Here is a 12104-nt window from a genome sequence, read left to right as displayed (position 1 = left end):
TCTTGTTAGGCAAGTCATTAATTTTTAAAATCAAATCTTTTTAAAATTGTTTTTCAATCATATCTTTTTAAAACCATAACTTTTCAATCAAATCTTTTCAATCACATCTTTTTAAACTCTAATTTCAAAATGTTTTTCAAAAATTACTTGATTTCTTTCCCACTCTTGGTTTTCGAAAATCAAATTAAAGTTTTTCAAAATGTTTTGAAAATGTTTTTAATTAATTTTCAAAAATTTCTTCCTCTCCTCTCACATCCTTCTATTTATGGAGTACCACTCCTCCTCAATGCACAACTCGAACTCTATCTGACTAAGTTCGAATTCTTCTCCTTCTTCCTTCTATTTTTCTTTTCCTCTGACACCTCAAGGAATCTCTATACTGTGACATAGAGGATTCCATATTTTCTTGTTCTCTTCTCTTTCATATGAGCAGGAACAAATACAAAGGCATTCTTGTTGAAGCTGATCCTGAACCTGAAAGGACCTTGAAGCGAAAGCTAAGAGAAGCTAAGGCACAACTCTCTGTAGAGGACCTAACAGAAATCTTCAAAGAAGAAGACATGGCAGCCGAAAACAACAACAATGCCAACAATGCAAGGAAGGTGTTGGGTGACTTTACTGCACCTACTCCCGACTTCTATGGGAGAAGCATCTCTATCCCTGCCATTGGAGCAAACAACTTTGAGCTTAAGCCTCAATTAGTTTCTCTAATGCAACAGAATTGCAAGTTCCATGGACTTCCATTGGAAGATCCTCATCAATTCTTAGCTGAATTCTTGCAAATCTGTGACACTGTCAAGAATAATGGGGTTGACCCTGAGGTCTACAGACTTATGTTATTCCCCTTTGCTGTAAGAGATAGAGCTAGGACATGGTTGGACTCACAACCTAAAGAAAGCCTGGACTCATGGGAAAAGCTAGTCAATGCCTTCTTGGCAAAGTTCTTTCCACCTCAAAAATTGAGTAAGCTTAGAGTGGAAGTCCAAACCTTCAGACAGAAGGATGGAGAATCCCTCTATGAAGCTTGGGAAAGATACAAACAATTGATCAGAAAATGTCCTTCTGACATGCTTTCTGAATGGAGCATCATAGGTATTTTCTATGATGGTCTCTCTGAACTATCCAAGATGTCTTTGGATAGCTCTGCTAGAGGATCTCTTCATCTGAAGAAGACGCCTACAGAAGCTCAAGAGCTAATTGAAATGGTTGCAAATAACCAGTTCATGTACACTTCTGAAAGGAATCCTGTGAACAATGGGACAAATCAGAAGAAAGGAGTTCTTGAGATTGATACTCTGAATGCCATATTGGCTCAGAACAAGATATTGACTCAACAAGTCAATCTAATTTCTCAAAGTCTGTCTGGAATGCAAAATGCACCAAGCAGTACTAAGGATGCTTCATCTGAAGAAGAAGCGTATGATCTTGAGAACCCTTCAATGGAAGAGGTGAATTACCTAGGAGAACCCTATGGAAACACCTATAATTCTTCATGGAGAAATCATCCAAATTTCTCATGGAAGGATCAACAGAGACCTCAACAAGGTTTCAACAACAATAATGGTGGAAGAAACAGGTTTAGCAATGGCAAGCCTTTTCCATCATCTTCTCAGCAACAGACAGAGAATTCTAAGCAGAACCCCTCTGACTTAGCAACTATGGTCTCTGATCTAATCAAAACCACTCAAAGTTTCATGACTGAAACAAGGTCCTCCATTAGGAATTTGGAGGCACAAGTGGGACAGCTGAACAAGAAAGTTACTGAACTCCCTCCTAGTACTCTTCCAAACAATACAGAAGAAAATCCAAAAGGAGAGTGCAAGGCCATCAATATGGCCGAATTTGGAGAGGAGGAAGAGGAAGTGAACGCCACTGAGGGAGACCTCCATGGGCGTGCACTAGCCTCCACTGAGTTCCCCAATGAGGAACCATGGGAATCTGAGGCTCAAAATGAGACCATAGAGATTCCATTGGACTTACTTCTGCCTTTCATGAGCTCTGATGAGTATTCTTCCTCTGAAGAGGATGAGTATGTCACTGAAGAGCAAGTTGCTAAATACCTTGGAGCAATCATGAAGCTAAATGACAAGTTATTTGGAAATGAGACTTGGGAGGATGAACCCCCTTTGCTCACCAAAGAATTGGATGACTTGTCTGGGCAGAAATTACCTCAAAAGAGGCAGGACCCTGGGAAGTTTTCCATACCTTGTACCATAGGCACCATGACCTTCAACAAGGCTCTGTGTGACTTAGGGTCAAGTGTAAACCTCATGCCTCTCTCTGTAATGGAGAAGCTAGGGATCTTTGAGGTGCAAGCTGCAAGAATCTCACTAGAGATGGCAGACAATTCAAGAAAACAAGCTTATGGACTTGTAGAGGATGTTTTGGTGAAGATTGAAGACCATTACATCCCTGCTGATTTCATAGTCCTAGAGACTGGGAAGTGCATGGATGAATCCATCATCCTTGGCAGACCCTTCCTAGCCACAGCAAAAGCTGTGATTGATGTTGATGGAGGTGAACTGATCATTCAAGTGAATGAAGAATCCTTTGTGTTTAAGGCTCAAGGATATCCCTCTGTCACCATGGAGAGGAAGCATGAAGAGCTTCTCTCAAATCAGAGTCAAACAGAGCCCCCACAGTCAAACTCTAAGTTTGGTGTTGGGAGGCCACAACCAAACTCTAAGTTTGGTGTTGAACCCCCACATTCAAACTCTAAGTTTGGTGTTGGGAGGTTCCAACATTGCTCTGAGAAAATGTGAGGCTCCATGAGAGCCATCTGTCAAGCTAATGACGTTAAAAAAAAAAGCGCTTGTTGGGAGGCAACCCAATGTTATATTTTATATATTTTTCTTTGTTATTCTATTTTATTTTGTAGGTTGATGATCATAAGAAGTCACAAAATCAATTGAAGAAGCAAAAACAGAATGAAAAACAGGAAGAAAAACAGCACACCCTGGAGGAAGAACCTACTGGCGTTTAAACGCCAGTAAGGCTAGCAGATGGGCGTTTAATGCCCAGTCTGGCACCATTCTGGGCGTTTAACGCCAGAAAGGGGCACCAGACTGGCGTTAAACGCCAGGAAAGGGCAAGAACCTGGCGTTAAATGCCAGAAATGGGCACCAGCCCGGCGTTTAACGCCAGAATTGGCTCAAAACGTGATTTTGCATACCATTTGGTGCAGGGATGACTTTTCCTTGACACCTCAGGATCTGTGGACCCCACAAGATCCCCACCAAACCCACCACTCTCTCTCTTCTTCCCCATTCACCAATCACCTCAATACCTCTTCCCCAAAAACCCTTCACCTATCAAATCCTATCTTCTCTTCACCACTCACATCCATCCTTCACAAAACCCCACCTACCTCACCCTTCAAATTCAAACCACTTTCCCTCTCAAACCCACCCATACATGACCGAACCATGAGCCCCCCTCTCCTATATAAACCCTTCTTCACCCCTTCATTTTCACACAACCTAAACACCACTTCTCACCCTCTTTGGCCGAACACAAAAGCCACTCCCTTCCTCCTCATTTCTTCTTCTTCTACTCTTTTCTTTCTTCTCTTGCTCGAGGACGAGCAAACATTTTAAGTTTGGTGTGGTAAAAGCATTGCTTTTTGTTTTCCATAATCATTTATGGCATCCAAGGCCGGAGAAACCTCTAGAAAGAGGAAAGGGAAGGCAAAAGCTTCCACCTCCGAGTCATGGGAGATGGAGAGATTCATCTCAAGGGTGCATCAAGACCACTTCTATGAAGTTGTGGCCTTGAAGAAGGTGATCCCTGAGGTCCCTTTTTCACTCAAAAAGAGTGAATATCCGGAGATCCGACATGAGATCCGAAGAAGAGGTTGGGAAGTTCTTACCAACCCCATTCAACAAGTCGGAATCTTAATGGTTCAAGAGTTCTATGCCAATGCATGGATCACCAAGAACCATGATCAAAGTGTGAACCCGGACCCAAAGAATTGGCTTACTATGGTTCGGGGGAAATACTTGGATTTTAGTCCGGAAAGTGTAAGGTTGGCATTCAATTTTCCCATGATGCAAGGAGATGAACATCCTTACTAGAAGGGTCAACTTTGATCAAAGGTTGGACCAAGTCCTCACAGTTACTTGTGAAGAAGGCGCCCAATGGAAGAGAGATTCAAGAGGAAAGCCGGTTCAATTAAGAAGGCATGACCTCAAACCTGTGGCTAGGGGATGGTTGGAGTTTATCCAACGCTCAATCATTCCCACTAGCAACCGGTCCGAAGTTACTCTAGACCGAGCCATCATGATCCATAGCATCATGATTGGAGAAGAAGTAGAAGTTCATGAGGTTATAGCCCAAGAACACTATAAGGTGGCGGACAAGTCCTCTACCTTGGCAAGGTTAGCCTTTCCTCATCTCATTTGTCACCTCTGTTATTCAGTAGGAGTTGACATAGAGGGAGACATCCCCATTGATGAGGACAAGCCTATTACTAAGAAAAGGATGGAGCAAACAAGAGACCCCTCTCATCATGAGATCCCTGAGATGCCTTAAGGGATGCACTTTCCTCCACAAGACTATTGGGAGAAACTGAACACCTCCCTAGGAGAATTGAGTTCCAACATGGGACAACTAAGGGTGGAGCACCAAGAACATTCCATCCTCCTCCATGAAATTAGAGAAGATCAAAGAATCATGAGAGAGGAGCAACAAAGACAAGGGAGAGACATTGAGGAGCTCAAGCACTCCATAAGACCTTCAAAAGGAAGAACAAGCCGCCATCACTAAGGTGGACCCGTTCTTTAATCTCCTTGTTCTTTATTTTCTTGTTTTTCGAATTTTAGTGCCTATGTTTATCTATGTTTGTGTCTTATGATCATTAGTGTCTTAGTGTCTATGCCTTAAAGTTATGAATGTCCTATGAATCCATCACCTCTCTTGAATAAAAAATTTGTTCTTAATTGAAAAAAAAGAAAGAATTGCATGAATTTTGAATTTTATAACAGTTTGATTATTTTGATGTGGTGGCAATATTTTTGTTTTCTGAGTGTATGCTTAAACAGTGCATATGTCTTTTGAATTTGTGGTTCATGAATGTTGGCTCTTGAAAGAATGATGAAAAAGGAGACATGTTACTGAGGATCTGAAAAATCATTAAAAATGATTCTTGAAGCAAGAAAAAAAAAGAGAAAGAGAAAAACGAAAAAAAAAACGAAAAAAAAGAGAAAAGACGAAAAAAAAAAGAAAAAGAAAGAGAAATAAAGTTGTGATCCAAGGCAAAAAGAGTGTGCTTAAGAACCCTGGACACCTCTAATTGGGGACTCTAGCAAAGCTGAGTCACAATCTGAAAAGGTTCACCCAATTATGTGTCTGTGGCATGTATGTATCCGGTGGTAATACTGGAAGACAGAGTGCTTTGGGCCACGGCCAAGACTCAATAAGTAGCTGTGTTCAAGAATCATCATATTTAACTAGGAGAATCAATAACACTATCTGGATTCTGAGTTCCTAAGGAAGCCAATCATTCTGAATTTCAAAGGATAAAGTGAGATGCCAAAACTGTTCAGAGGCAAAAAGCTAAAAGACCCGCTCATCTAATTAATACTGATCTTCATAGATGTTTTTGGAGTTCATTGCATATTCTCTTCTTTTTATCTTATTTGATTTTCAGTTGCTTGGGGACAAGCAACAATTTAAGTTTGGTGTTGTGATGAGCGGATAATTTGTACGCTTTTTGGCATTGTTTTTAGTATGTTTTTAGTACATTTGGTTTAGTTTTTAGTATATTTTTATTAGTTTTTAGTTAAAATTTACTTTTCTGGACTTTACTATGAGTTTGTGTGTTTTTCTGTGATTTCAGGTATTTTCTGGCTGAAATTGAGGGACCTGAGCAAAAATCTGATTCAGAGACTGAAAAGGACTGCAGATGCTGTTGGATTCTGACCTCCCTGCACTCGAAGTGGATTTTCTGGAGCTACAGAAGCCCAATTGGCGCGCTCTCAACGGCGTTGGAAAGTAGACATCCTGGGCTTTCCAGCAATATATGATAGTTCATACTTTGCCCAAGATTTGATGGCCCAAACCGGCGTTCAAAGTCACACTCAGAATTCCCAGCGTTAAACGCCGGAACTGGCACCAAAATGGGAGTTAAACGCCCAAACTGGCACAAAAGCTGGCGTTTAACTCCAAGAAGAGTCTCTACACGAAAAATGCTTCATTGCTCAGCCCAAGCACGCATCAAGTGGGCCCGGAAGTGGATTTTTATGTCATTTACTCATCTTTGTAATCCATAGGCTATTAGTTTTCTATAAGTAGGACCTTTTACTATTGTATTTGGGAGATCTGATCTTTGGAATCGTTTGTTCTTTAGATCTTTTGATCACTTTGGGAGGCTGGCCTCACGGCCATGCCTAGACCTTGTTCTTATGTATTTTCAACGGTGGAGTTTCTACACATCATAGATTAAGGTGTGGAGCTCTGCTGTACCTCGAGTATTAATGCAATTACTATTGTTCTTCTATTCAATTCCGCTTGTTCTTTGTCCAAGATATCACTTGTTCTTCAACTTGATGAATGTGATGATCCGTGACACTCATCATCATTCTCACCTATGAACGTGTGACTGACAACCACCTCCGTTCTACCTTAGATTGGGTGAATATCTCTTGGATTCCTGATACACGATGCATGGTTGATCGCCTGACAACCTAGTGCTCGCCTGACAAACGAGCCAACCATTCCGTGAGATCAGAGTCTTCGTGGTATAGGCAAGAACTGATGGCAGCATTCAAGAGAATCCGGAAGGTCTAACCTTGTCTGTGGTATTCTGAGTAGGATTCAATGATTGAATGACTGTGACGTGATTCAAACTCCTGAAGGCGGGGCGTTAGTGACAGACGCAAAAGAATCACTGGATTCTATTCCGGCCTGATCGAGAACCGACAGATGGATAGCCGTGCCGTGACAGGGTGCGTTGAACATTTCCACTGAGAGGATGGGAGGTAGCCACTGACAACGGTGAAACCCTTGCATAAGCTTGCCATGGAAAGGAGTAAGAAGGATTGGATGAAGACAGTAGGAAAGCAGAGAGACGGAAGGGACCAAGCATCTTCATACGCTTATCTGAAATTCCTACCAATGAATTACATAAGTATCTCTATCTTTATCTTTATGTTTTATTCGTATATCACTATACCCATTTGAGTCTGCCTGACTAAGATTTACAAGGTGACCATAGCTTGCTTCATACCAACAATCTCCGTGGGATCAACCCTTACTCGCGTAAGGTTTATTACTTGGACGACCCAGTGCACTTGCTAGTTAGTTGTACGAAGTTGTGTTTATGCCATGGTATTGAACACCAAGTTTTTGGATTCATTACCGGGGATTATTTGAGTTGTGAAAAGTATTGATCACAATTTCGTGCACCACTTATCTTAAAGTTGAACGCCAAGTTGTAACGTGTTTTGGGCGTTCAACTCTGGTTCGTAACGTGTTTCTGGCGTTTGACTCCAGACAGCAGCATGGAATTGGCGTTGAGCGCCGGTTTACATCGTCAATTCGCGAATAAAGTATGGCTATTATATATTGCTAGAAAGCTCTGGATGTCTGCTTTCCAACTTCGTTGAGATTGCGTCATTTAGAGTTCTTTAACTCCAGAAAATCCATTTCGAGTGCAGGGAGGTCAGATTCCAACAACATCAGCAGTCCTTTGTCAGCCTCCTTCTCAGAGTTTTGCTCAGGTCCCTCAATTTCAGCCAGAAATTACCTGAAATCACTGAAAAACACACAATCTCATAGTAAAGTCCAGAAATATGAATTTAGCATAAAAACTAATGAAAACATCCCTAAAAGTAACTAGATCATGCTAAAAACTACCTAAAAACAATGCCAAAAAGCGTATAAATTATCCGCTCATCAGAGACAAAGCAGCGACGCACACACGTGTAGTAGGCAAACGCGTGATTAGAGCAATGCACATCGACGCGCATGCGTGGACGACGCGTACGCGTGGAAGGCCGTCACGTGCTGCATATCAGAATTCGTAGGGGGCAATTTTTGTGCCCATTTTTTACCCAGTTTCAGGCCCGAAAGTCCAGAATAGATGCAGGGGTGTAGCTGACACTTGACACAATTTTCATTCTCACTTAGCTTTAGTTTTTAGTTTTAGAGAATTCTAGAAAAAATACTTACTCTCGTAGGGTTATTAGTCTTTCATAGTTTTTCTTAGTTTCGCTTGGATTGGATCTTGAGAGAGAATTGCTACTATCTTCGGTGGAAATCTTCGTCATTATAGTTTGCTTTTCTTTTACCTTACTCTTGTGCTTTCCATTTAGTTGCTTGGATTCATGTTATGATTTTCTTAATTTTACATTTATTAATATAATGAACCATTTCCACATTTAATTCCATTTCTTGTTTGAATTTCTTCGATTAATTATCAGCTTTAGAATTTTCCTTATTTAATTTATTTTATTTATCATGTCTCTCATTTCTTCTTATTCCGTGTTATGTGAAAATGGCATTCATGTTATGATTTAAAACTCTCAACTTCGCTTGGGAGTTGATTAGTTGGAACTCCTTGAGTTGGAATACTTAAGAGCTAATTTGTAATTGGGGATTGCTAGCTATCTCACTCTTCACTGACTTTAATCCTTCCTTGGGAAGGGATTAGGACTTATGAACCTGAGTTAGTATCTCCCACTTAACCTTTGTCTACAACTGCTAGAGAATAACTGAGTGGAAGCTATAACATTTAATTTTGCACTTGAGAAAAGCCAACAAGGATAGAAACTCCAATTAATCTTCTCTCGGCCGAGGCCTCTTAATTCAAATACATAACACCCATTGCCATTATTCATTGCTTTGACTTTAATTGTTTATTTCTTCGTTTTCAATAACATTTCTCTTTGTTCATCATTCTTTCAAGAGCCAATAGTTTTAACATTCATAAACAACAAGATCAAAAATATGCACTGTTTAAGCATTCATTCAGAAAACAAAAAGTATTGTCACCACATCAATATAATTAAATTAAATTCAAGGACAATTTTCGAAATTTATGTACTTCTTGTTCTTTTGAATTAAAAACATTTTTCATTTAAGAAAGGTGAAGGATTAATGGAATTATTCATAACTTTAAGACATAGTTACTAAACACTAATGATCATGAAGTAGAGACACAAAACATAAATGAACACAACATAAAAACCGAAAAGCAGAAAGAAATAAGAACAAGGAATGAATCCACCTTAATGGCGTCTTCTTTTTGATGGACCAACAATGTCCTTAAGCGATTCTATGTCCATTCCTTGCCTTTGTTGCTCCTCCCTCATTGCTCTTTGATCTTCTCTTATTTCATGAAGAATGATGGAGTGCTCAAGATGTTCCACCCTTAATTGTTCCACATTGTAGCTCAAATCTTCTAAGGAAGTGTTGAGTTGTTCCCAATAGTTGTTGGGAGGAAAGCGCATCCCTTGAGGCATCTCAGGGATTTCTTGATGATGAGCTTCCTCATGCATCTCTTGAGATCCGTGGAGGGTCTCTCTTGCTTGCTCCATCCTCTTCTTGGTGATGGGCTTATCCTCTTCAATGAGGATGTCTCCTTCTATGATAACTCCAGCTGAGTAACATAGATGGCAAATAAGATGAGGAAAAGCTAGCCTTGCCGTGTTGAAGGACTTATCGGCTATTTTGTAGATTTCATTGGAGATGACTTCATGAACTTCTACTTCCTCTCCAATCATGATGCTATGAATCATGATGGCCCGATCCATAGTAACTTCAGATCGGTTGCTAGTGGGAATGATGGAGCGTTGAATAAACTCCAACCATCCTCTAGCCACAGGCTTGAGGTCTAGTCTTCTCAGTTGAACTGGCTTGCCTTTGGAGTCTCTTTTCCATTGAGCTCCTTCCACACATATATCCATGATGGGCGTTCATCTCCTTGCATCATGGGCAAGTGGAATGCTAACCTCACATTTTCCAGACTGAAATCTAAGTATTTCCCCCGAACCATTGTGAGATACTTCTTTGGACTCGGGTTCACACTTTGATCATGGTTCCTAGAGATCCATGCATTGGCATAGAACTCTTGAACCATTAAGATTCCAACTTATTGCATGGGGTTGGTTAGGACTTCCCAACCTCTTCTTCGGATCTCTTGTCGGATCTTTGGATACTCATTTTTCTTGAGCTTGAAAGGGACCTCAGGGATCACCTTCTTCTTTGCCACAACATCATAGAAGTGGTCTTGATGGCTTTTGAAGATGAATCTTTCCATCTCCCATGACCCGGAGGTGGAAGCTTTTGTCTTACCTTTTCCTTTTCTAGAGGATTCTCCGGCCTTAGGTGCCATTGATGGTAATGGAAAAACAAAAAGCTTATGCTTTTACCATACCAAACTTAAAATATTGCTCGCCCTCGAGCAAGAGAAGAAAGAGGAGAGGAAGAAGAAGAAGAAAAGATGGAGGAGAGTGAGGGGAGATGGATTCGACCAAGGTGTAGAAGAGGGGGTTTGTGTTGTGTGAAAATGAAGTAGAATGGAAGGGTATATATAGGGAGGGGAGTGGGTGTAGTTTCGGTCATTTAGGGTAGGTTTGGGTGGGAAAGTTTTTTTGAATTTTGAAGGTGGGTGGGGTTTATGGGGAAGATTGGATGGATGTGAGTGGTCATAGGGGTAATTGGGAAGAGAGATTGAAGTTGTTGGGAAGTGTGTTTTAGGGAAGAGTTTTATAGGATTAGGAAGTAAGGTGGGAATATGTTAGGTGGGGATCCTGTGGGGTCCACAGATCCTGAGGTGTCAAGGATTTACATCCCTGCACCAATTAGGCATGTAAAATGCCTTTGCACACTATTTTGGCGTTTAAACGCCAAGATGATGCACACTCTGGGCGTTCAACGCTTATGTGTAGCATGTTTCTGGCGTTGAACGCCAGTTCCATTATTGTTACTGGCGTTCAGGGCCAGCTTTCCTCAAGGCACATTCCTGGCATTCAAACGCCAGGATGTTGCTTGTTTCTGGCGTTCAGCGCCAGATTCATGCTCTGTTCTGGCGTTGAACGCTAGCCAGATGCTCCTTACTGGCGGTGAACGCCAGTATGTCCTCCCTCCAGGGTGTGATTTTTCTTCTGCTGTTTTTGATTCTGTTTTTAATTTTTATATTTTTTTCGTGACTCCACATGATCATGTACCTAATAAAACACAAAATAATAATAAAATAAAATAAAAATTAAATAAATAAAAATTAGGTTGCCTCCCAACAAGCGCTCTTTTAATGTCATTAGCTCAATAGTGGGCTCTCATGGAGCCACAAAGGTGATCAGGTCAATGTTGTAAAACTTCCAACACCAAACATAGTGTTTGGTTGTGGCCTCCCAACTCCAAACTTAGAGTTTGACTGTGGGGGCTTTGTTTGACTCTGTACTGAGAGAAGCTCTTCATGTTTACTCTCTTTTGTCACAGAGGAATGGCCATGTGCCTTAAACACGAGGTAGTCCCCATTTAATTGAAGGACTAGTTCACCCCTGTTGACATCTATCACAGCTCCTGCTGTGGCTAGGAAAGGTCTTCCAAGGATGATGCATTCATCCTCTTCCTTCCTAGTGTCTAAGATTATGAAATCAGCAGGGATGTAAAGGCCTTCAACCTTTACTAACACGTCCTCTACTAATCCATAAGCTTGTCTTAATAACTTGTCTGCCAATTGTAATGAGAACAAGGCAGGTTGTACCTCAATGATCCCCAGCTTCTCCATTATAGAGAGTGGCATAAGATTTATCCCTGACCCCAGATCACATATAGCTTTTTTAAAGGTCATGGTTCCTATGGTACAAGGTATTAAGAACTTGCCAGGATCTTGTCTCTTTAGAGGTACAATTTGCTGAATCCATGTATCTAGTTCACTAATGAGCAAGGGAGGTTCACCTTCCCAAGTCTCATTACCAAACAACTTGGCATTCAGCTTCATGATAGCTCCTAAATATTGAGCAACTTGCTCTCTAGTCACATCTTCATGCTCTTCAGAGGAAGAATAGTCTTCAGAGCTCATGAATGGCAGAAGAAGATTTAATGGAATCTCTATGGTCTCTATATGAGCCTCAGATTCCTTTGGATCCTTAATAGGAAAC

General features: G+C 40.9%; 1 non-coding gene across 1 annotated transcript; it reads right to left on the bottom strand.

The window, feature by feature from the left end:
- Window positions 1-965: 965 nt before the first annotated feature.
- On the bottom strand, window positions 966-1073 carry LOC130956108 (small nucleolar RNA R71). Its single transcript, XR_009077006.1, has one exon. It is a non-coding gene; the product is annotated as a small nucleolar RNA R71 (small nucleolar RNA).
- Between the last annotated feature and the right edge of the window lie 11031 nt (window positions 1074-12104).

This window comes from Arachis stenosperma, chromosome 1, assembly GCF_014773155.1.
Source record: "Arachis stenosperma cultivar V10309 chromosome 1, arast.V10309.gnm1.PFL2, whole genome shotgun sequence".
NCBI lineage: Eukaryota > Viridiplantae > Streptophyta > Magnoliopsida > Fabales > Fabaceae > Arachis > Arachis stenosperma.
The sequence above is the reverse complement of the archived record's forward strand: the minus strand, read 5'-3'. Positions and strand labels throughout refer to the sequence as shown.